The sequence below is a fragment of the Maylandia zebra genome, linkage group LG18 (assembly GCF_041146795.1).
Source record: "Maylandia zebra isolate NMK-2024a linkage group LG18, Mzebra_GT3a, whole genome shotgun sequence".
NCBI lineage: Eukaryota > Metazoa > Chordata > Actinopteri > Cichliformes > Cichlidae > Maylandia > Maylandia zebra.
In genome coordinates, this window is record NC_135184.1 from 20,110,491 (window position 1) to 20,134,899 (window position 24,409).

General features: G+C 41.1%; 1 protein-coding gene across 3 annotated transcripts in view; it reads left to right on the top strand.

Moving 5' to 3' along the window:
- The window catches only part of ephb1 (EPH receptor B1), a 171,167-nt gene that overhangs the window by 20,168 nt on the left and 126,590 nt on the right, over nucleotides 1-24,409 (top strand). Inside the window, exon 1 of one of the 3 annotated variants that reach the window (XM_024806145.2) lies at nucleotides 17,839-17,886. The exons of the other annotated variants lie outside the window; for them this stretch is intronic. The gene's annotated coding sequence lies outside the window, so the exon portion shown is untranslated. Of the gene's footprint in view, nucleotides 1-17,838; nucleotides 17,887-24,409 lie in introns of those variants that run through there. 3 annotated transcript variants of the gene reach the window in all.

Here is a 24,409-nt window from a genome sequence, read left to right on the forward strand (position 1 = left end):
ATGATGCTAATAGACTTCTACAGTGCTTTTGTCTCCACTGTTTACCTTGTGGCTTGATACAAAGCGCCCTTGCTGTCTGTCCTAGTCTGTGTTATGTTCGGAGAGGTTAGTCACAGGAGAAAACTCACCGAGTCTGCAGGCAGTAAAAAGTTAGTGATAACAGGTGGCACTTTGTAAAACTCAACTTGGGGGAGGAAGACGAGCCAGCGGAGAAAAGAGGTGAAAGTGAACGAGGTAGACGAGGGCGTAGAAAAACAGAAAGCCGTGTTTGTGCGCTCTCTCCCGAGGCACAGAGTGCAACCAGTGACCTGACATGCCGGCGGAATAGTGTTCTGCTGCCGTAGCATCAATCTGCTTGTCCCTGCTGCAGAGGCAGGAAGGGAACAGCAGCATGAGCACACAATGCTTTGTCGCTGAACACTTTGTACAGTTTCTCCTCTGTCATGGTTGCTGGAGAAATTACACACAGCGAGCAGACATGGCAACAAGCGTGCACAGGCACACAATCACAGAGAAATTGCACCAGCATGATGCTTCCTTATGGAAAAAAAACAACTGTAACATGAGGATAGCAGGTATGGTTTGAAGGAAAACATGCTCTTAATTGCTCTGTTCTTTATGTGTTTTCTCACAATCTCCAGCTTTATCAGTTTGACAGAACAAATGTAGATCTGTGTCTGTGTTTTTGCAGCACAGTGAGATTTTAAACCCGGTATATTTCATGTCATCTGATTCCATTCCAGTTTTATTCTGGAGGCTTCCCCTCTCTCTGTCTCTCTCTCTCCTGCTGACTGTAGCCATCTGGGCTTTTGATCCAGTGGAAATACTCTGACAGGCCTATTTGAGGGGAAGAGAGATGACATTGTGTTGCCGCAAATCCATAGTAGGGACATGGAGGGGGCACTAGCGAAAAGTCTGTCTCGTGGAGTCTGTCTTCAAAAGGCAGAGGGGGATACTATATCCTTTTGGAAGATCTATGCCGTGTGATGTCACTGACATTCTCTCCTATTCGCTGGAACCCTGTTGGACACTGAGAGCTGACACATCTGTGGCACCAAGCCAAATCAACTCTGATTTACACCACACCACCATCTAGAGGGAGGGCCGGCCCAGTCACCCTGTCTTTCCGAAGATGTATGGCGAGGCGTTAGCGCAGCATCAAAAAACAATCACTCACAGAGACACACACATGCATGCGCGGACTCATAATAAAACATGATGAGCGCTTGGAAGTATCTCCACACAAGTTATGGCTGCTAATGTTTCACGTACATAAATTTCCCTTGCGCGCTGACAGAGACATCAGCAGCCGCTGCTGACAGATATTTTGTTAAGACAGAGCCATAATTGCAAATAAAACAAACGTGTTGGCCCGGTGCCCATCTGGAGTCATTGTGATTACATGTTAAAACATTTTGTGAGTGAGCAACATGTTCCCATCCTGTTACCCATCACTCTGCTGTGAGGCCCATAGAATGTGGAAGAGATTAAAATAGTGACGTGTTATGGGTAGGGGAAAGGAAGAGCTAAAGCTGGTTGGCAGGATTTAAGACTGATATGACAAAAGAACTGGGGGCAGTGATTTTGCAAAGAGGATGTGAGGCATTGTTATTGTCAATTGCTGTTATAATGGCAGTATGGGCAGCAGACTAGTTGAGTATATGAGTCACTTGATCATCACATCTTGATAAACCTCCACTTTCCGGGTATTAAAAATAAAGGTGTCTTTGAGTTTGCATTAGAGATGGCACGATACCACTTTTTTATGTCCGATACCGATATCATAAATTTGGATATCTGCCGATACCGATATGAATCCCATATAGTGTTTTTTAATCAATAAAACTGTTTTTTTAATATCTTGCTGCATTTTGTATAAGTTCATACTCAAGTTTAAATAAACAACAACACTAAAGCTATTCTGTTATACCTGTATGTAAAAAAATACACTGCACCCAAAATATTTCATAGTTCAGCAATACTGATCAATCTAATAAACTTAAACCTGCTCCATCCTTCCTATTCTGGTATTTTAAAGAGTACTTAGCAGAAATATTAAGCAACCTAACTAATAGGGTTGCAAACTCCCAAAAAAAAAAAAAATAGGGAACCACCCCCACCCTCCACCTCATGATGCTTAATCGACGTAATCAACTTTAATTTGATGCAGTGTGGAAAAAAAATGCACAGAAATAAATTATTTTTCAAGAATAATTAAATAGATTCAACATCTTTCTTCAACAGAATTGCAGACTGCACAGATGGTATCTTCCCAAAGGAAAAAGTACTATAGCTTACTAGGGTATATTAGACTTAACAGTTACTATATACTGTAATGGACTTCTATGCATTTTACATCAGATTAAAACTTTGGGTGTAAGATTCAGATAATTATTTATTAAAAGCTAGACATTTTAAATGAGAATAAGAAAGAAAAGTATGTCTTTTTGCCCCCTTTTCCCTGTTCATGCCCTATCGGTCCCTCCGGCTAAACTTTGCTAGATCCGCCCCTGCACAGTTACCAGCCGTCAGCTAGGTAGAAAAAGATCCTGATCTAGAAAGTAATATTAAATAAATTCTAACAACAGATTATCAAGCTTAAATGTGCTGCTGTTGTTCAGCCGCTGGTTTCCTCTTTCTGGTGCAAAGTGGGCCAAAAACAAAGAAGAGACACGTACTCACGACAGAAAAGCCGATCATTGATCAGTTTCAGGATTGAAGTAGCAGCAGGAGAGGGAGGGAGAGAGAAGAGGCAGTCGCTCCATATATCGGTTGTTAAGCTTAATGCGGGAATGCTTTACAAACATTCAGAGATGAACTTACACACTTGCTTTACTTCTCTCTGGGATAACTTCCTTGGAGATGAAATGCTGGTTTGGTAGCGAGGCTACAAATACACACAGCCGCTCTATCACGTGAGCACACTGCTCCAACGTGCTACAGTTATGAGCCGAGTTACGGCGTGTCGCAAGTTTTGTGAGGTGCTTTTTTGATATTTAATGGATCGGATCCTTTTTTTTAAATTTCTCTCCGATATCCGATCCAGTAATTTACGTCAGTATCGGACCGATACCGATACTTAATATTGGATCGGTCCATCTCTAGTTTGCATACTTTCTAAAACTCTGTTCATGATGTTTACGGAGAGAAGTAAATGTGAATCATAGTGCTAAAATAGAATTGATAGTCACTCTAACCCTTGCTAGGAAGAACTAAGACTGTAGCTCAGCATCCCTGTTAGGAAAAGGATGCCGTCATAGGCCTAAAACATGCAAATTGAGTCCCATTATGGTAATTGCAAAGGTTCGGCAAAAGCAGGACCACTTCACTTATTCAAACTTTTTTTCTGCTCCTTTAGGAATCCTTTAAACTTGCACACAGACATATGTGGCCCCATGTAAACATTCTAATTAGTGGTGAAGTTGACAGAGAGGAGGCCTATTTGGCCTAGGCCCTCTGGCTGGGCTTGGCTGTCTGATCTATAAGTTTAAGAGCGTTTCAAAACGAAGGGCGCACGAGGCATTTTGAAACCTGTTTCTTTCACTGTAACAAATCCCTACCTGTGTGGCCGTGTTTGGAAAAACACATAATTTTGTTTGCATATATTTGCGCTTAATTCCATTTTTTTCTTTCCTTTTTTCCATTCTCAGCCTCGCTCTCCTTCTTTCCCGCTCTCTCACACGCAGAGGAAAATTAATTAGGGTTGGCACAGCAGCAGCGGCAGCCTCGTTCTAATAAATCTCTCCATTATCTAAAGTGATTGGTGGACGCTGCAGCTCATTTCCTCTCAGAGTTGAGACCTAAGACCTGATGTTTCCCATTTTTCCAAGTGCCTCAGCCACCTCGGTGCATGTGTAGCGAGAGAGGTCATCGCGAGAAAAGGAATTAAGGTGCTAATCACAAATTCTTTTGCATAAAAAACACTATGGAGATAATGATATTGCACGGGAGTCTTTAATTATTTTGTTAATGAATAGCCTGCTTAATCTACTCAAATTATTTAGCAGACATTGATTTAAGGCTTGTCCTCCTCCTGACCACCCACTGATATTTAGTGGCCCTTTTGTGCACATCACTTGGTGCCATCACCAACAGCCTCTTGTGTTGTCAGCACTGTATTTGCTTTTGTGAGTGCACCTGCCTGGCAAAAAACATTGTGTGTCTGTGTATATGTATATATATATATATATATATATATATATATATATATATATATATATATATATATATATATATATATATATATATATATATATATATATTTATTCAGTAACAGCTACCCTAGATTGGTCAGTCAGTGAACTTTTGTGAAACAAACTCAGTGCCATGCCACAGATTGGTGACCCAGATCCTCGTTGGCCTAAACTTGTAAGCCGTTGTGGCAAAGATTAAGAAACCTGCATACGAGAGGAATTTTAAGCGGAAACCATTTCTTCTTCCTGTTCCATGATGACATCACAGGTGTCTGGGGAGCCACTGAAACACCTGTGTCCCATCTCCATGGCAACTGGCTCAAGGCCTTTGGGTGATGGAAGACATAGATGAGGCAGACTTGCACATCCAGGCGTACACATGCACATACTTGCACACAGCTAATTTTTTTTTCTTAAAGAAGGACTTTAAGGCCAAATAAATCACACAACATGAAGTCTAGGGTGAGAGCCTCTGATGAGATATAGAGCCTACAGAAATAGGCCATTGCAGACCCCATTCCTTCTAGCCACCACCAGAGTTAATGGCTTTCAGGTCTCTGGGTGACTCTCTGATTCTTTATGTGATTGCAGGTTTGTCTTTGCTCTACCAGTTCCATTTCTCAACTGCATGGCCACTGTAAAAAGCTGCTTGGTGCTCTGTCCTAATGAACGCTTTCCTGCGTTGTAGACTATTTGAAATGCGACCCCGATTGTACAGTTCAGTTATTTCATTCGTGCGGTTTTTTGAAGAAGAACTCAAACTGAAGAACTGAGAAAAAGATGGAACAAGGAAGGAAAAGGCAGGACAGCATAGTAGACAGAAATAAGGAAAGGAGGGCAGTGACTTTTACAGTAATACTGGCAGAAAGTCAAGTGTGGTTGGTGAAGCAGTGGGGTGGGTTGAAATGTGCCTTTCCAAGTGTGCATTTTGACTGGTACTCAACCCCCGATTCTCTGTTTGAAAGGCTGTAGCTCAGTTTGCTCCAAATGAGAGGCTCAACAACTTTGTGGTATCTCTGTCTGTGGTATCTTTGTGCTATCTATCTAACAGAGCAGCAGAGTAACACACAAAGTCACTAACTAGCCTGTGACTTGCAGTATGACTCAGTGTGCCATGGCAGTCTGGTGGAGGTTGTGATTTTAAATATAGCACAATTCCAAAGTACTTACTGACACCAAACTGGAGCTGAAGTTGTGCACAGCAACTCTAAAGGTGAATCATTGTCATAATGGAAAGATGTAAGTAGGCTGCACTAAATAGGTCACGTGGCTCTGTCAGGAGAACGTTATACCAAGATGTCCAAGTACACACACGGGCATTTGCAACTTAGGTCCGCTAATCACTGGGTTGGCGAGTGAGTACATGACCCCACAGAATGTGCTAGACACTAAACCCCAGGTTATTCCCAATGGCAGGAAGGCAAGTGCTTTCCCATCCATTGGTATGTGTGTGTGTGTGTGTGCGTGGCTGAGTGTGAACGAGAAACATGGTGTAAAACCTTTTGCAGAATGTAGCTAAAAGAACTATGCAAGATCATTTACCATTTACACGTTCATACAGACCCTACTCATTCACATGCGAATACGGGGTTACCAGTAGCAACGCAGGCCCTGCGGCATCCTCGTGTTTACTGTTTGCCAAGCAGCCAAATATCCAGCACCATTAACCTCATCATTGCGACATAATCAGCTGCGGATGAAGCTGCCACTAAATCGAGGCAGCCTTCAAGGCACAATTATAAATGTTAATTAAATGTTGCTCTGTCTTGCATTGGCTTGACACATGATGCAAAAAACAAAACAAAAAACACAGACAGAAAACTACCATTCGGTCTTAGTCGTCCGAGTAAGTCATTCATCGAGGATTGTAGAACACACACATGCTATAGATCATGAGTAGGCAACCATCTAAGACAGCACCAGATGATTTCACTGAGCTGTGTAATTAGCAACAGTAACTAAGCGTTGTGTTGTAAATCAAACCAGACTTCCTGGCATTATAGTCTATTTGTGTTGTATTTCTAGTTGTAGTTCACTCTTACTTTGGACATGTGGGTCATCTTCATACCCAAATATAGATTTTTTTATTTTGTGTGTGTGTGTGTGTGTGTGTGGGGGGGGGGGGGACATTTTTAGTGGATGTTTTTATGACCTTTGTTCCTTGTGTTGCTCTGTGGCCACACACACTGAAGACTGAAAACATGTGCACCTTTCCTGTTTTGTCATGGTGTGTGTGTCTGCAGATTTAAATGACAGGGTATACCTGTTATTCACAAGCCCCGTGAAAGCACTGAGGTAATCTTAGAAAAAAAAGGCAGGAGGTGTACTGTGTCAGGCTGGCCGTCCTGTTCTTCTTGTTGAGGGATGGAGCTGTATTATTATTAGCAGATCTTCTAATCCTCTGGCCAGAGCTAGCCTTCGTTGGTATTGTCAGCTTTTATTTCACTTACAGTCACGTAAGGAGCTGTTGTCAACCTGAGTAACACTATCTTTGCTTCACCTGTCTGCTGAGTGCAAAAACACTAATGGTTGGTGAAAATAGCACCAGCACCACTCGAGGGAAAAAAAGAAATGTCTGCACAAACTTGTGGACATCTGTAGCTGAACAAACATGTGAAAGTGACCAGAGAGAGAGAGAGAGTGGTTCACTGTCTTCTTGTGCAGTCCATATCTCAAGCCATCTGCAATGACAACGAATGCAGAGGGATCGGTCCTAAAATAATTGGACAGATTGGACAGTCTAATACCATTTTATTAGATGCTGCCAGTCTTTGCCCATCATCTGTGAAAGACTGCTTGCTTTGCAGTAGAAGTCCCATAAAGGCTCAGCAAGAGTAAAACTGCAGCTTGAGTGTGCGCGTGTGCAATTTTGTAGGTGGTCGGGTTTAGCTGTGCCCACAGATGAAGTAAGCACGATAATGACAGGGGAGAGTGAAAGGAATTAAAAGCTAACTCCATTAAGACTGTGTCAAAGACAAACAGGTCTGTTCTTAACAGGTGTCGCATATCCTTTTTGCAAACTCACAGAAAAAAGAAAAAACAGAGGCAAAGCTGTGGTGGCGTATGTGTGTGTGTGTGTGTGAGGGAGAGAGAGATAAAACAGCGAGAAGGAGGGAGACGGAGAAGACAGAAGATTGTATGTATACAATAAGTGTGTTTGATGGTGTGTGTACTGTTGATGCAGTTACACTATCGAGATTAGCTTCCGTTGTCAAAGGAACAAAAGCCCCCCATAAATCTATAAATTACAGTTTATGATGTAGTTTAAGATTTTGTAAAATGATGGAAATACAAAGGTGCACGTGTGTGTGTGTGTGTGTGTGTGTGTGTGTGTGTGTGTGTGTGTGTGTGTGTGTGTGTGTGTGTGCGTGTGTGTGTGTGTGTGTGTGGGTGTTGAGCATTGAGTTTAACAGGATCACAGGAAGTATTGAAGGATCATTCACTGTATACTTTTCTATGTTGCAAAGCACTGCATCACCCACACATGTTGGGCACCTACGTGGAATCCCATAGCAGCTCGCGTACATTGCACACATCCTCACAGACGTTTTCTGAGTGTAGGTTAGAGAGGGGGATAAATAGCAAGGGTGCAAAGGGTTTGCGTGCTGTGTGAATACTTTTCCAGCCTTAATCTGCCCATTCCTGTTGGCATGAAAGACAGGGATTAATAGACGAAAGGTGAACATGAAGAAAAGGCAGGACTGAAAAAGAACACAAGCAGAGAGAGAGATACTATTCCCGAACCTCGGCTGGATTCCGAGGCTCCTGCGGTGAATCCAGATGAGCAGTCTTTTGTGTGAAGTTAAATCCGCTTATTGATCAGCAGCAAAACTTCGGAAAGACGGCGTCTCACAGCAGTATCTGCGTGATTAGAATAACTGTAGTGATTGCTGAAATAATTATAAAATTGGTCATGAAAATTTGATTGAAGTGATTTAACATTAAAGGATAAACACTTACTACACAATAAACAGCTACGGTGTAAATATCATGTTGTAAATCAGTTGTCTGACAGTTGGAAAATGAGTCAAAAAACTCAGACATCTCTCATTAAATGTGAGTCTGGAGCTAGCAGCTGTGTAGATTTGTTTAGCATGTAACACCCTGTTGTATGTAGTTATAAGTTAGCTGTATAACACTGTAATTCCTACCCAATACAAATTGGTGCAAATTTTCCATCGGACACACACACACCGGGACTTATAAGTGAAATTGCCTACTTGTCTCTAATGTAGCATTGCGCAATCTGCTCAAATCTAGGAATGTATCTTAAAACGTGAAGCTCTGCTGTACGCCCACAGGAGGGGATCTCCCTCATTGTGAGATCAAAAAAATGTTTTGCATCATGAGAAGACTGTCAAGATAATTATATCCATAGCCATGGTGTTGCTGTTAGCTTATAGTTAGTCTTTTTTTTTTTTTTTAATTTTGTAGTAAAAGTAGATCTCCAATTTTGCTCTTAAAAAAGATAATAAAACATATCATAAGCTTCCAAACAAACCTAACTAAAAATAGGGCAATAGACCAGTAAGGTTTACAAACATTTTAATTCTATATGATTGCAATAAAAACTAAAGATATTTATAGTATATTGTGCCTTGTACAGTCTTTTTTGTGCTCTTCACTTTTCAAAATACAACATGAAAACACCACCACGGGTGTCATCAGTGTTGGCTGATTTTGGAGTTGGCTCCTCCAGGATATGCATAACTCGAAGCTTTTAAAGAACAGCGTCTTGCATCAGATGTCACTCAAGATGCCTGTTTAGTTTTTACTTTCTTTTTTAAAATGAGGAAAAAATATAACCCCTTTCCAGGGGAAAATGGCATCAAATTAGCACTTAGAAATACAAACAGTGACTATGCCGTATTACCCACACATATAGCCATGTATCAACTTTGGCATAGGCGTACGAAAAACTAGAAAGCTGGCATTACTATGACCTTAATGCTGTTTATTGAACTGTTGTTCTGTCAAACCTTACAGATGTTGACATGATATAGGGTCACAGTTAAATACTACTAATCCATCCATCCTTCGTCTGTGCCTCCATGCCTCTATGCATTTTCTGCCTCTTATCTGGATTTAGGTTGTGGGGGCAGCAGTCACCTCCTCCAGCTCTTCCGGTGGGGGTTAAGATGCCCGAATCACCTTAACTGGGTCATTTCGATGACCCAGAGCCATAGCAAGCTCCTCCCGAAAGGCCAAACTCCTTTCCCGTCTCTGAGGCTGACCCCAGCCTTTCTTTGGAGGAAGCTGATTTCCACTGCTTGTATCTATAATCTCATTCTTTTAGTCACTACCCAAAACTCGTGACCATGGGTGAAACATAAATGAGCTTGGCTTTCATGCTCATCTCTCTTTGTCCAGAGTCCAGTTGCTGAAGCAGCTTTGGGTTCATTTTAACACTATAATGCTTAATTATTAAACTAAAAGAGCTTTAAAATACAGGCCAAATATCTAATGGTTAAACCTTTAAATGTGAAGTCCATCAGAGGGGTTAAAATGTTCCATATTGTACTGAAAGTGTAAAATAAATGCTAAAGGTTCTAACTTACACATTACTGAATGCTGTTTTAGCTTGGACATAAAAATGTTAATGTGCATTGACCTGTGGTTCCAACTACAGTCCTAAATGTTAAGAGTTGGTTTCCTCAGGACAAGAGACTAAATAGAAGCTACCGTAAGCAGCCAGTCTCCAGATACCAGCGCATGGGACTATCCTTTGTTAGCTATGTAGCTTTGGCTGACCTTCCACAATGAAATGCTGCAATATAGCATCGTTTTCATGATCTGTGGAATTTATCTAATTAAAGATTGTCCAGGATATAAGCTGATCAGCTTAAATGATTCAAATAACAATGTAAATTTCCTGTAATTTCACACCACATGATTAGCCACTTCACCAGTCTAGTTTGAAACACCCAAAATGTTCTAAAAGTATAACTTTTCTCTTGCTAAGTGAATAATTGGACTGCACTCGATCCACTTGCTCCATTGCCCACGCAGCTATTCCCATCTCAGCAGGCGTACTGAAAAATTCACCCTGAATACTGGGCAGTCATTTGTATTACTACATGAAAGACTGCAAGCTAGTTATCTGAGCGGCCATTGTTAAAAAAAACAAAGCAAAAAAGCGAGGGGCGGATGCTTTTAGCTTGCTTTGTGCCCAAGACCTCATCTTTCTATTGGTACAGCGAGGTAGACACAAAAATAACACAAAAGAAAATGTGTTAACAAAGGAGTGAGAGGACCACCATCTGGTACGTTGTGGAAATGAGAGAGACAACACTGATTTTTTGGAATGCCTTTTAACAGTTTGTTAAATATTAATATGAATAGAAAGTCTGTTCTTGTCAGTTACTATACGTGCTGATTTTAGCATCTCAGCATTATATTTAGAAAAGTCTTCGAAGTATAAATAAAGGACCAACTGTGAGCTGTAGCTGCGCCATCATCGAACACTTTAATGAGAGCACGCTTGTATCGGTGTGTGTGCGTGCTTTTGTATGTGAGTGAGAGATGCCGTGCGTGTTTTGTGTTAGCGACTGGAAAGTGAGGGAGTATGTTTGTGCGTTCTTGCACGCGTGAGTGTCTAAACGGTTTCCTTTCCACAACAAAACAAAGTTAATTGCTTCAATTACTGATATTAATTGCAAATTATCCAGCACCGGTTGTCTGTGACTCTCAATTTGGATTCCTATAAATTCATACCTTAACACCGCATTGTGTTTTGTTGTGGTTGTTGTAACTGTTTAATAATGTTTATGCGAAATGCCCATAACTCTCTGTTGAGCGCACGCACAGGGACGCATTCAGTCTCTGGCTTCTGTTGTTAAATTAACACTGAGAGCATTTGCTTTTGTCTCCTCAGTCCACATTTTGCCTTGAATGTATTTAATTTCACTTAATCCACGGTTGAAATGTTGGATATTTGGATGCTTTGTCTTGCCGTCCCTGTCACTTAACCAAACAGCCTAAAAAGATGGATGCTTTGCAGGTCCACCTTGTGTCTGTGCTGACATTCATACAGAGAAAGAAAAGGGAAAAAAAAAAGAAGAAGCAGGAAACACAAGGATTTAAAATGTCAGGTTTTGGAGATTAACACAATTTGACATTGCTGCTGAAACTAGGAATTAATTTCCGCTGCTGTCTTTTGCTGGTATGTGGGCTGATTATTGAGTCAGTCTTGCATGTGTTTGTTTGCCTGTTGGGTCATCTTTGCTGTGAAGTAGGTGTCATGTCTGACAGGTTATTCTTAAGCATGCAGAAGAGTTAGGATTGCGAGGCCAGGCACACCGAAGAAACAACAAGATATATTTGCTTTTTTATTGTGCTAAACAAGCCTAACGGGCCAGATAGGGAACATGAATTTTGCACTTATTTTGGCTTTAGAACACCACTTATTTCTAAGTAGTGTGTTTTGGGTAAGTGGTGTTTATAATCTAGGGAGACACCAGGTAGTGTTACTGCAGGGTAGCACTTAGAAAATGTATGAATACACAGTATCATCTAGCTAATCACCTGAAATGAGCAGATGCAAGGCAGATGTGCATTGCTGCTGGCACAGGTGTTGCATAGTAAAGGCGTCCAAGGTTTATCTTGGAATACCTGATAGCCTTGGTGCAATCTAGCATCCGTCTGTTTTCCAGTCTGCTCTTTCCTTTAGACGGAGAAAGGAATGTGTGTGTCTGTGAGACTGCGAAGGGCAAAAAGAAAAGCGAAACAGTAGGAAGAAAAAAAAAAGAGCATAGTGCAGCCAGAAGAGTTTAATTACTAAGGCATAAGTATTCATGAGCTTGTCTTTTGGGCTTTTTTTCTTCTTTTTCCCACTGGCTCTTTTGTGAACTGAGTATGGCTCTCAGCATTGGCTTTGGGCCACTGTGAAACCAAGTGGAGAAGTTTCAGCACAACACCCGAGCTGCATTGCTGGATTTAGACCCATCGCAGGTGGACTCCCCAAAAGCTGTGCTGCCTGGCTCAGAGCGACACCACAGGGGATCTATAAAGGAGACATATGGTAGCTTATGATTAAAAGTGGAAAGTTCCATGCCAGTGAATGAGGGTGTGCTTGTGTGCGTATGTGTGCGCGATTCCCTTTGTACCGTTAGGATCACTAGAACTTTTCCAGCCGTGAAAAAGCCAAAATTTGTGCAAAAACATGGTATCATCTGTTAATCATAGCAAAGTGTGTTAGTTCACCTTATTGCTCTTGTTTTGGCTTAAATCGCAGCTCAGTGGTTATAGTTGAGATTATAGTTGCACATTTTTATCCAAGTGAAGACATGAATATCTTCAGTTGCCTGCTACAGTTTCAAGCAAACAAATAAAGAAGTAGCTTCCCACTTTTTCATTTCACGTTAAATAACAAAATAAAAATATTCAATTGATTCATTTTATTACTTTTACGTTGACCTTCCGGTTCTACTTCTTTGTTTTTCAAGCTGTTCGCTTAAAACTTGTTTTTTTCCCTCTTCCTTATACTAGAGGATCTTTGAGCCTTGAGAGCTACAGTGAGCTTTTTGAGCCAGTAGCTATTGAGATCACTTTGTGACACTTATTTCTAGAGGGCTCCCTTGATGCCTATATTGTGTACAATGTACCACTGACTGGTTAAACTGCATGTAACAAAGCTAACTCCAAGGGGATATTGAGGCATATGAGCATAATTATGCCTCGCGAGTGGCACTACTGTGATTGTGAAAGTCCAAAGGCCAACGGACAATATTTAAAAAAAAGCTGGGTGACAGAGTTGTATTATATTAGGTGCCGAGTGATTCAAACATAAATGCGTGCATTCCCTGCTCTTAAAAGATATTTTGCAAAAAAAAGTTTTGCTGATGCGGTTAGAGTTTTTTAAAGGACACATTTGATGGAATGCACTGGACAAGGCCACCACCCAGAGATTCATTTAATCCTGTTATCCATATCATGGTATTCAAATCTGCCACAACTCTGCATGCCCTTTCTTTGGAAGTGCAGCAACAAAATGTGACATCTTCCAATGTCAGAATCTCTGCAGTTGCTCACGATGTACTGCTGCTCATAAATGGAAAATACATCATCTGTGGCTATATATGACTAAGAGCAATATTGTGGTGATTTTATTGAATAGACTATAAAAGATACCATAACTCAAGAAGCCTGATAAATATAATGTGCTTTGATTTTTCTATATTCTCTGTAATGGGGAGGAGTTATTGGGCACTAGTTTCGTCATAATAAGCAGAACTTTTAATATGCTTTTTGGCTGCATGGCTGCATTTTACATGAATATACAATAAACGCCTACATATATCTGCCTATACCCACAGAGTAGTAGTGTGTGTATATATAAAGATATATTAATGTATTAAAATATAGGCTAGGAAATCAAACGAAACCACGTTTGTTCCTATATGAATAACATGTTAAACAATGTATGTCATGTTTATCTAGTCCGACTAAGGAGTGTAAGGATTACGTGGCCCTGCCGTGAACCAGCAGCGCGCAGCTCTTATCCCTGCCAGGCGTGTGTCTCCGCCTGGGCCTTGAGTTATTGCTGCCGGAGTCTGAGACCCATTCATCAGCGCTTCATTAAAACCCAAATCACTTTTTCACTCCCAGCCTTCCAACTGCCAGGCCGACAAGTCCCACATCCTGCCTGCTCAATTTCTAGGCTGAGCCTGCTGTTACAAGCAGTTCAGCCCCAAACTGCTCTTAGTTGAGAATAAGGTGCTCTAAAGAGTACATTAGCCACTTGGGAACCTCACCGGCTAGAATGTCTTTTCACTGGTTAAGCAGCAGAGCAAAAAGCCTCACCTGTGTGACATGGTAGCGAGTAGAGGGTTGGGGCGGAACGAAAGAGACAAGGGTTGAAAGGAACTCTCAGTGGTCTTTTCCTGTTCTGCTTTTGTTTGGTACTGTCTTGCCATTCTGTGTTATTCAAACCACACAATGAGGTACAAAGCTGCTGGCAGCTGCCCCCTGCTCCATCCCTCTGTTCCCTCAGCTGTATTATAAATCATTTTAACAAGGTTTTGGCAAATTGGAATCAACGCAGGTGAAACTGGAATGTTCACAGACACCTGACCATCCTTCGTTTTCAGGAAATTAGCTGTCCATTGTGCTGTTATTGCTTAGCTAAAGACTGTGCCAGGAAAGGCCAACATTTCCATCAAAACTGTGGCGCAGCACTTCAGGAAGTCTATCATGTTGTTTCTTTGTCGCACGCTTTCTCATTCTTATTGTGTATCACTGCATCTTGCAATCATCTAACTGCTTTGTGAAGTCTCCTTTAGTCTATTAAGTTAAAAGATGTATTTGAAAGTCTAAACCATTCATTTAGTCATCGTTGCAGCACAACAGGTAATCATCTCGCCCTAAGTGAGTGCTGTAAGAGAGAATGTAGACCATCGGAGAGCGTTGTAAGTGTATGCCATTGATTATGGTGAAGGCATTTTGCATTGATTTTTACAGCAAACCAAGAACATCACATCCATTTGATTTTTTAGTTTCATCCACTACTTATTGCTGCTGCTCTACATGAGGGTCACTCTATTAGTTGATCCACAGATCTTAACTAAACTCTTTTACTGCACTTCTGTCCATGCCCAGACCTACAAATATGGGCAGAGAAGAAAACAATTAAAACTGGCTCAGTCACACTAGAGTCAAAATAGGATGGCAACCTCCTCGTGACTAGGAAAAATCAGTGGTTGACTGGTGATTGTATTTATTTATTTATTTTTTTATATATTTACCAAATGGTTAAAAGTAGTTGTAGTGATCAGCTGTTTGCCCAGAAGTTGAGCATACAACATCTTTAACCTGTGGACAATCAGTTTTGATTGCGTGGTGAGTTTTCCTGGTGGCATGCAACCTGTCTCCAATTAATTCAAAAAGTCCAGCACGTAGTGACTCCAACCACTCTCAGACAAAATTCCAAAGGTTTCCCATATGGAAAAGAAATAGTAAAAACTTATAAAAGACTTGCATAAGATGTGGCCTACTTCATATAGTGAATCATATAGGGCTTATATGATTTACTCATGAAAGTGGCCACTTTCTCATTACTTTCATATATTGTTTTAATAAGGATCCAAAACATACCAGTTTCATTTATATGATTTTTCAAGGGATCTTATATCTGTTTTTACTCTTGTATGCTTTTCATACAAGTTTCACACAAGACAGATACAAACTTTATACGATTTTTATATATATTTTCCATATGGGTTACAAGTATTTGGCGTCTAATTTATAAATGCAAACAGATTGCCAACCTGTTCTTAGTGATTTTGACTCAGTCCGCACCGATGAGTTCAACTTGTCTGCAATCTCTCTATATAATAAGTAGCTTGTGTGAATTTCTGTTTAATTTGAACTTTTGTGTTTGTAGCATGCAACAGATTTGCAGCTTGTGCACCAGTCTTCTGTGACTGCGCATCATATAGCTAACCAACTAGCTAAGAGCTAGACAAGCTCTTTGTTTTAAAAAGCTCCTAAGCAGTTGTTTCTGTTTAAGCTGTGCAGCTCGAGCCCCAGTGGCTGTATTTCTCCTGAACAGGCCCATTACATTCACTGTGACGTGACCTTTTCCTTTAAATAAATGCAACACAGACTACAGGGACACATAAGGAAAAATGTTTAGATATTATGCACTATATGCACTCTGTAAGCTCAAATGCAGTAGTGTAGTAGAAAAAATATAGAAATATGCTAAAATATATACATTAAGTACCTACAACTTAAAATACTTAATTTTATATACCATCTGTGGAAACGACACAGCTAAAATTAGCTTTGCTTTTCTTTTTATAAAGCCGTTTGAAACATTTAATGAAACATTTTCAAAATAACGTATGACTTAAAAATGTTAACTTAATGAATATTATAATTGTCCATTGGGGCATTTAAAAAAAAAATCTGTACCAATACAAGCCTTAGAACAGAGTTACCAGAATGTTGTTTAGCTTTCTAATTTACTTTCTCAAACAAGCAACACATAAACCATTATTGAGGTAATTTCCTGTCTTGCTATCATGTCTGCCATTGTTTGCCTTTGGAGTCTGAAAGGGCAAGAGTCAAGACTCAGGAAAGCTCACAGGACGCCTGCCATAAGGTGGCCCTGCATTCACTGTATCAAAGTAAGTATTCAATTTTTTTAAGCCATTTCAGGAAGATGTCAGCAAAGCAGTTTTGATTCTAACGTTGCTGTTAGCTACAAGGTTCACAAAGCTAACAGGTTAACAAGCTAACAGCCTAACAAAGCCCTGACACAGGCTTACATTATTAAACTTAAGGAAATGTTTTATTTGAATATGTTTGAATGATTAGTATTATTATTTTTACACAAGGAGAGAGATTATATTGAAATACAATCTTTCAAATTTAGAGTTAGTGAAGAAGTGAGAGCTGATGAAAACCCCAGGAGAAAGTGGCATGAAACGGTTAAAGCAAAGAGAAGCTAGTCTGTATATATATATACATACATATATATCTGATATATATCTGATATATACATACATATATACGTACATATGAGGTAACAACTACTGTCATAAGACTTTCTGCAGTATTTAATTAAACTGGAGAGATGGTTTGTTAAAAAAAATCATTTTGTGGATTAGTGGATTAGTTTGTGATCACTATCTCTCTTATTCATTTAGGATAGAACTGATGAACCAGATCTGAGATGTTGCGGTGGTCCCCGTTATAATAATCCATGACTGTGACCCAGTTCATTACCAGCCTGTGAAAGTCTGTCATCACTGAAAGTGACATTGTGGACGGTCTCCCAAGAATTACTGATTAACTTCCTGGGAATGGTTTCACTGATTTATGCACTACACTTGCATTATCCCAAGTGACTGATCAACACTGCATTTTTTCAGAAGACTTAACTTGGTTGGGGAGATGGTAAACTGTTGCCAAACTGACAAACTCAAGAGTCTGGATCGCAATGTCAGAGCATAGTATCGTGTGTTTTTACAGCAATTACTGGAAACAAATTTCATATAATTACTGTTTTTAGTGTTAATGTTATAATAAACAATAAATTGTGATCTTTTTTTGCTAACCTGAAAAAGTGACTTGTACTTATTCCTTTTAAGTTATGTCAACTACTTATTTTACTTTTATTGTAGCCAAACGGTAAATGAAGAATGTAGTTAAATCAGTGATGTTCCGATAATCTTTTACTTTTAAATTCATCACCTTAAAAAAACTAAACTGACTCATTGCTCATTATTTTTTATTTTCCTTCCTCTTGCCATGCATTTTATCACCAGCCAAAATACACTCTTGCTGAATCATAGAGAAGACATTTTCAGTATGTGAGCTGTTCACGGGACAGCTCGCACGCTCGCACTCCTCCACCCTTTCCCACATCCTGAGTGGGGAGGTCAGGTTAAGAGCTGTGTGGGGCAGTAGGTCTGTTTTTCCTCATGGCTGGCATCCTGCCCATGTCAACGGTCCCTTTCTTCAAAAGCTGCTAATGCAGGGCCCAGTGCTGACAGTGTTCTGACAATGAGTTAGTATCTGCCAGCCGTGGCCCCTGTCCGACTGCCGGTCCCTCTGAAAAACAGATCTGTGGCAAGAGCAAAGGTTAATCTAGCAGTGAGGCTCGGCTGGTGGCTGCCTCTACAGCCATGTGTGACTGAGAATAGGCTGAGAGGAATTAACACTGCTGCCTCGGGGAGTGTTGACAGAGGTGTGTGTGTCTCTGTTGCCGCGTGTATGTTTGTGTCTGTTGATGATGGCAAGTAAAGAAAGGCGAGATGACGAGGTTTGAGGAGGAGGGTTTGTGTTCACAATCCATTATCTTCAGGGACGATAAAGGTTGCTTCGTGCCATTTCAAAGATGTAAGACAAATACCAGCAGACCGTATAAATATTGCGGTTAGACTATGCATGCATGCTGTCTCCCTTTTATCTACCTTATCAAACGTTCTGTCAGCTTGCCTGAGTTTTTTTTTTTTTAACACACCTGCATTGTTTTTTCTTACATCCTACTTGTCTGCCGTTGTGTCACAGTTAATAGGCATGGTGAAACCAAAGGGCTCCTGCAGCCTGCTGCTCATTAACAACTCCCATGTTAGTATGTGTATCTGTCTACGCTGTCATTTTATATTGAAATGAAATAGAATTCTAGGGTATCATACTCACATCTGGTCTGCGTTTTTAAAAAAAAATGGAGAAAAGTTGTAATTATCAACATTTGACTAAGTCTGTAGGGGTCAGCTCAGTTCATGGTGCCTCAAGAGGAGGCCATTTAACAGGACTCCCTGCTATGGTGTCAGCTGACTGTTTGTCATCCAAACAGCTCTGTTATCTAAGTCCTTGTTGCCACATCACCGCTCTGTGATGCCTTTTGGTATGATGCTGATTGTTAGGAGCTTACCACGGTTTAGAACTCATCCTTAGAGAATTAGTTGTACCTCAGATTTGAGCCTTTTTTTTTTTTCAATTTCACAGTTTCAGATGGAATATATTATTTTAGCGTGACAGTTATATACAAAGAGACTGTAAATAAAATTCCCCACCTTCCAGATTAGCATATTCGTGGAAGCAATAAGTCTCACTTTTGCAGCAGGGGAGATATTGAAGGATTTGTGGCTTAAGAAAACACATGAAAAAATGCCCAGTTATGTGGAATTTTTCTTATTGTGTTTGAGTAAATAAAGTGTAAATTATGAGATAAATAAGGACGCAAAAGATCAAAGTGTGCTAGCGCTGGTTCATCACAGACAATTAGCTGTGTGAAGCACTTCTCTTCTGGAGAGTTTCACTTTGAGTAATGTCTCTTCTGTCATCAACCTGTGTGCGTTTGTTGAAATGTGTTTCTGCATGCCATTTCTTTCTGTGTGGGTATGAATGGATGTGGGTATGTGAATGCGGGATGCCTGAGCACACATCTGTCAAAATACTTTCATATAGCCCTCCTTGTGAGATGGAGCAGACTGGATTGCGTGTTTTCCCACTCACAGTGGGTGTGCATTTCTTTATCTCCTTTGCCTGTCGTGTTGACTGATGGGTAATATGCTAAATGGGGCCTGTGTTTACCTCACCTGTGCCACCGGCAGGCCTCTGTGTGAGCTGGGCTGTGACAGGGAGCACTAATAATGCTTTAAGTCCTCTGTCAAACTTCAATCACATTGACACAAGCTCTTGGTGTGGCACACTGTCCTACAGAGGTGCTGTCACTGGACAGATGTAAGTGAATTTTGTCTCAGTAGTTACATGGCAAATGGTGACTGCGCACTGGGGGTCAGGTAAATGGAGTGTGCAGTCACGGCACGAGTGCAAGTGCACACTTGCGCGAGTGTGTTAATTTGTATTCTCGTGTCTATGTATGCAAATACGCAATATGTGTTTGCATATGTGCATGGGTGTGTGTTTGAGTAGATTTTCAGTTTATATTTGTGTATCTGTTGCGGGGTTAGTGGAGCAGTGAGGCCTTGCAGTGAGTCTCTCTACAGGAGTCTACGTGATTTACGAGCCTGGTGTGAGTGCTTCTCCCATCCTCCTGCATAATGTCCCTATTAGAGACAGCAGACACTGTGGTTCTGTTCATCATTTAGCTCCAGCGACCAGCACACCTGGGGAGAGAGAGAGAAAGAGGGACAGAGAACCAAAAGATAAAGAGAAGAAAAGAAGGAATAAAGGGGAGAAAAAAGGAGATGGTACAGTGCACTTTCTTTCAATCAGTTATCACCCTATGCCTTTATAGAACTGCGTCTGAGTACAGCAGAGCATAAACAGGCAAAAAAGGAAATAAAGAATATGATAGGAAAACAGACGGGAAACAAAGAAGTGTTATGACTCATGCTCTATCACATTAAGCCACAGACACTACAGCAGTAGCCGTACATCTTGCCAGACATAGCAGGTTGCTCACCTCACCTCATTCGTCCATCTCCAATGACTGTACTTGATATTTTTTTCTCTGCCCCTGTTCTCCACCTGAGTTTGTTTAGGTCTGTCAGCCTCATTATGTCAAGTGAGCTGCCAGGGGACACGCGGGCTAACAACACTCCTGGGGAGGAGAAAAGAGGAGTACTAGTGTATGGAAACTCTCTGGGAGTCATTCCAGCACCCATCTACATTAATAGCTCCACGACTGCAGATAACAAACACTTTGTGAGATGGTAGTCATATTTGCTCAGCATACACTTAAGCCTTAGCAAAAGCAATGTATGAAATGTGTACTGGCAAACATTTGGAAAATTGCCTTTTAAAGCGGTGTGGTACTGACACCATCACGCAAAGTGTCTTTATCTTATCTTATTCATCCGACTGCTGTATGTGCTGCTGCTTATCACTAAAGGCACGTTGTTCTTTTGTTTTCCGTTATTCATAAGTTGCAGGACACATATACGTGTTGCAGACTTGCTACTACATGATCAGGAGTTAAGCCAGTGCAGTCAAAACCAGGTACATCTGTGTCAGGTATTTTGTTGTCATCATGTTCCTACCAGCCACCAGGACCCATTTAGAATTTGTTGTGTGCCTGTAACACCTTATAAAAGCATCATATCGGTGTAATTTCACAAGAATCTGATCTAATTTATATCCACAAAACTTTCATTATGGGTGATATATTATGCCGTCATCACGTTGCCTAGCAACCACTGTAGTGTCAGAGTGAAATCACAGACCAAACAATACTGTAGGTCGGGAATGTACTAGCTCTAGAAAATTTCAACAATACATTTCAGGCACTAAATGAAGAGAAGCTTTTTTTTTCTGTTATTACACAAATCCAGTGTTGATTATATATCACAACAAACTGCACTGATAATTACTGGGAAAGCATTTAAAAGTAAAATGTTTTAGAGTCAGCTTCACTGCTCTAACCAGTTACTGCTTTCTTTTAGACTTTCTAAAAATGTAGCAGAACTATGATATCATTTATTAATTTAGCAGTAAAATAACTTCATTTTTGAGATAGTAATGTTTGCTGTTGAATAAGAAGCTTAAGTCATCTTGCCTGGAAGAATTTATGATCCACTCATTTGTATGGATGTCAGTGGAAGGTTTTAGTGTTTATTGCTTGAAATGCTTTTCCACCCTATTCAAGATCCACAGGGGAAATAAGTGAATCATCATTATTGTTGGCATAACAGTGGTTGACTTTATATAAAGTGTGTGTGTGTGTGTGTGTGTGTGTGTGTGTGTGTGTGTGTGTGTGTGTGTGTGTGTGTGTGTGTGTGTGTGTGTGTGTGTGTGTGTCTGAAAGAGAGGGAGAGAGTGAGCGAAAGAGAGCAAAAATATTGAAATACAACCTTAAAAAATCTGTTTCCTTTGGGCCGTGCATTCATTTCTTCAGGGTGACAAGCAACATTTTTGCTTAACGTAATGAAAACATGGGGGGATAGGTTAATTGGATAATCCAAATTACCACTAGGTGTGAATGTGCGAGTGAATGTGAGTGTGAAGGGTTGTCTGTCCCTATGTGTTAGCCCTGCGACAGACTGGCGACCTGTCCAGGGTGTACCCCGCCTCTCGCCCTATGACAGCTGGGATAGGCTCCAGCGCCCCCCGCGACCCTGAAAAGGATAAGCGGAAGCGAATGGATGGATGGATGGTAATGAAAACATACTCTTTCTACTTCCTCTGAACCAAAGCTTAAAGCTTAAAATCATCAATATATTGCCACTTATGATTAGGGCATTTATTTCCATCTGCCAGGGCCCGATAATTTTAAATGAGTATTCAAAGTAAAATGACACAAGATGGATGGAGTTTATCGCATTTTCTTGACATTTTTGTTTGTACACAAATCAAATAAAATTCCAAATTCTACTTGTATAGACTTTCTCCTCTACACGCAGCATACCCAAAATGTGTAGAATTTCTATGAATTTATCTAAAATACAGTAGGTCTTCAGTAAGTCCTCTTCACTCCAAACACCTGGAAACCACTTTGTGAATTTCCACTACAAGCTGATAACCACATCTGTGCCCTGGACAGACACCTGCATATATTCTGACCCGGTGGCACTGAAGTGGTGAAACAATTTAACAGCTCGGATCAACATTTACAGCTGTGCAAGCTGTGTGTGCCGCCTGTATTTACATTTGCATGTGGCCATTAGTAAATCTGTGTTTTCGAGTGCGCAAAGTGCACAGTTAGCAAGTTTCTGCTGCTGCCGCCTCTTACGTGTGAAGTAAAGGGAAGTGCTTAAAATGTGTCTGTGGCGAATACATATTTAACGAAGCATCTCGGCTCTTTAGCTGTGCGGTTGCAGCGCAGCGAGCAGAGTGTTGCACTTTGACTCCTGGAGCACAGCAGTAAACGGCCTCATCTGGTGGGAATGCCAAGTAAAGCTCAGCCTGGAAGCTCTTTTTTTTTCCCTCTGGCAGGAAGATTTTTAGCTGCGATGGTAACCACAGTCTGTCATGCTACATTCTGAAGATCATCCAATGATCCACCCAATGTTGTCTCTGTTATATTAGCAATCAACAGAAGGCTTGGAAGATCCAAAATGGCGAGATTAAAATATATAAAAAAAAGAAAATGTTACATTCAGCTAGTGCTGGCATTGCTACTATTGGGACTGCCAGAGGGATGGCTGATGTTTGCACTCCCCACTAGTGTCACTGGACAGCTGTGACATTTGAGGTTGCATTGTGGGCCAAAGCTCAAGCGTCCTGGATTCCAAGTGAGATGAGGTCAGATTCAGCGTGTGCATGTATCTGTGTGTGTTTGTAGTACAAGATCAAAATTACCCACACTCTCCCCGTGGCATAACAGACTGAATGTAATGTGTATGAAATGACATTTTCTCTCCCAGAAGAGCTCAGTGTTTTACTGAGCTGTGGCTTAGCATTCAGAGTGACTCTGCGAAGGAAGAGCGAGATACAAAAAAAATAAATACTTACTTACAACTGATTAAAAAAAAACGAAAACAAAAGAAAAGAATGGGCACATTGATGGTGGACATAAAAACGGCACCATCAAATGGAAGAACATCAAACACATATTTCTCCTGGGAGCTAAGAGAATAAGCCTTTTCCTCTTTTTTTTACGTTCTTCCCCACCTCTGGAGGAAAGCAAAGAGGGCACACGCCATTTTCCTCTGCAGTATGAGAGATCTTCAGACAAATATAGGCCTACTCAAAAAAAGGTCTCTCTCACTTTCACTCCCCAAAGGTAAAAATGATCTCTTTTCCTCCCTCTCCCCATCCTTCTCTCTTGTTATAGATTGGAGAATCTCAACCCACCTATGTCAGACTCACGCTGTAAGGTCAAGATCCTCTGCTGAAAGTTTTTCTTTTGTCCTTAGGACTATTTTCTTTCGTACACGCCGGCACTGCTGAATCCAAACTCCAGCAAAGCCCTGGAGGAAAAACAAAGCCCATCTCCAAAAATATATAGACGTCCTCAGGCATGCGAGCATATGCTGCAAGAAGGTGGATTTAGTGTTCGCTTTTAATGGAAAGGATTGTGTTTGCTCGGAGGCATTGGATAGGCCACTGGCGTTTTTATGGGGATAGGCAGCAAGGGGGAGAACGAGAGGTGAACTCCACCTGCGGATGTCCACGGTCACCATCGCTAGTGGTTTAGCTCACTCCTGGGATGTATTCACTGCTTATGTATGTGTGTTGTTGGTGTTGAGACTGTGTGTGTATGTGTAGTAGAGCTGCACTAACGAGATCCCCAAAGAACACCTCACTCGCAGTTAAGGGAGTGAGATCACACCACACGATTTCTCTCATTCACACCGTCTTAGCCAGCAACGTCCCCGTGGTGGAGAGCACATGGCTAGGGAATACCAAACTGAGGCATCAATTACCTGCATCTCACTACATCGGTCAAGGGAGAACACAGATAAATTGAATAACCCTTTCCCGGTCGCATGTTGGCATATGTGCTTTCAGGTGATCTAACCCCCCCCCCCCCCCCCCCCCATACACACACTTAGTCACATGGAAAACAATCAGTGATCCATCCCAGTGGCATCCTCTCCCGGCAGGGTACAGTAACCACCGCTTACCGATGAGACTCCTCAGTGTGAAAAAAAAGTGTGTCATATGATTGACTCACTCACACCTCCATATGACTGTTAAATCGTCTTATACGTGCAGTCAGTTCAAGCTTAGTGCTTTTCCCAAGCCCCATGGGCACGGGTGATAATTTGAGTTTTATTGAAATTCAGCTCCAGTGGGTTCAAGGTGGTTGAAGGTCGTTCTTTTACTGCCACAGATGAGATGGAGTGAGAGCACGACAT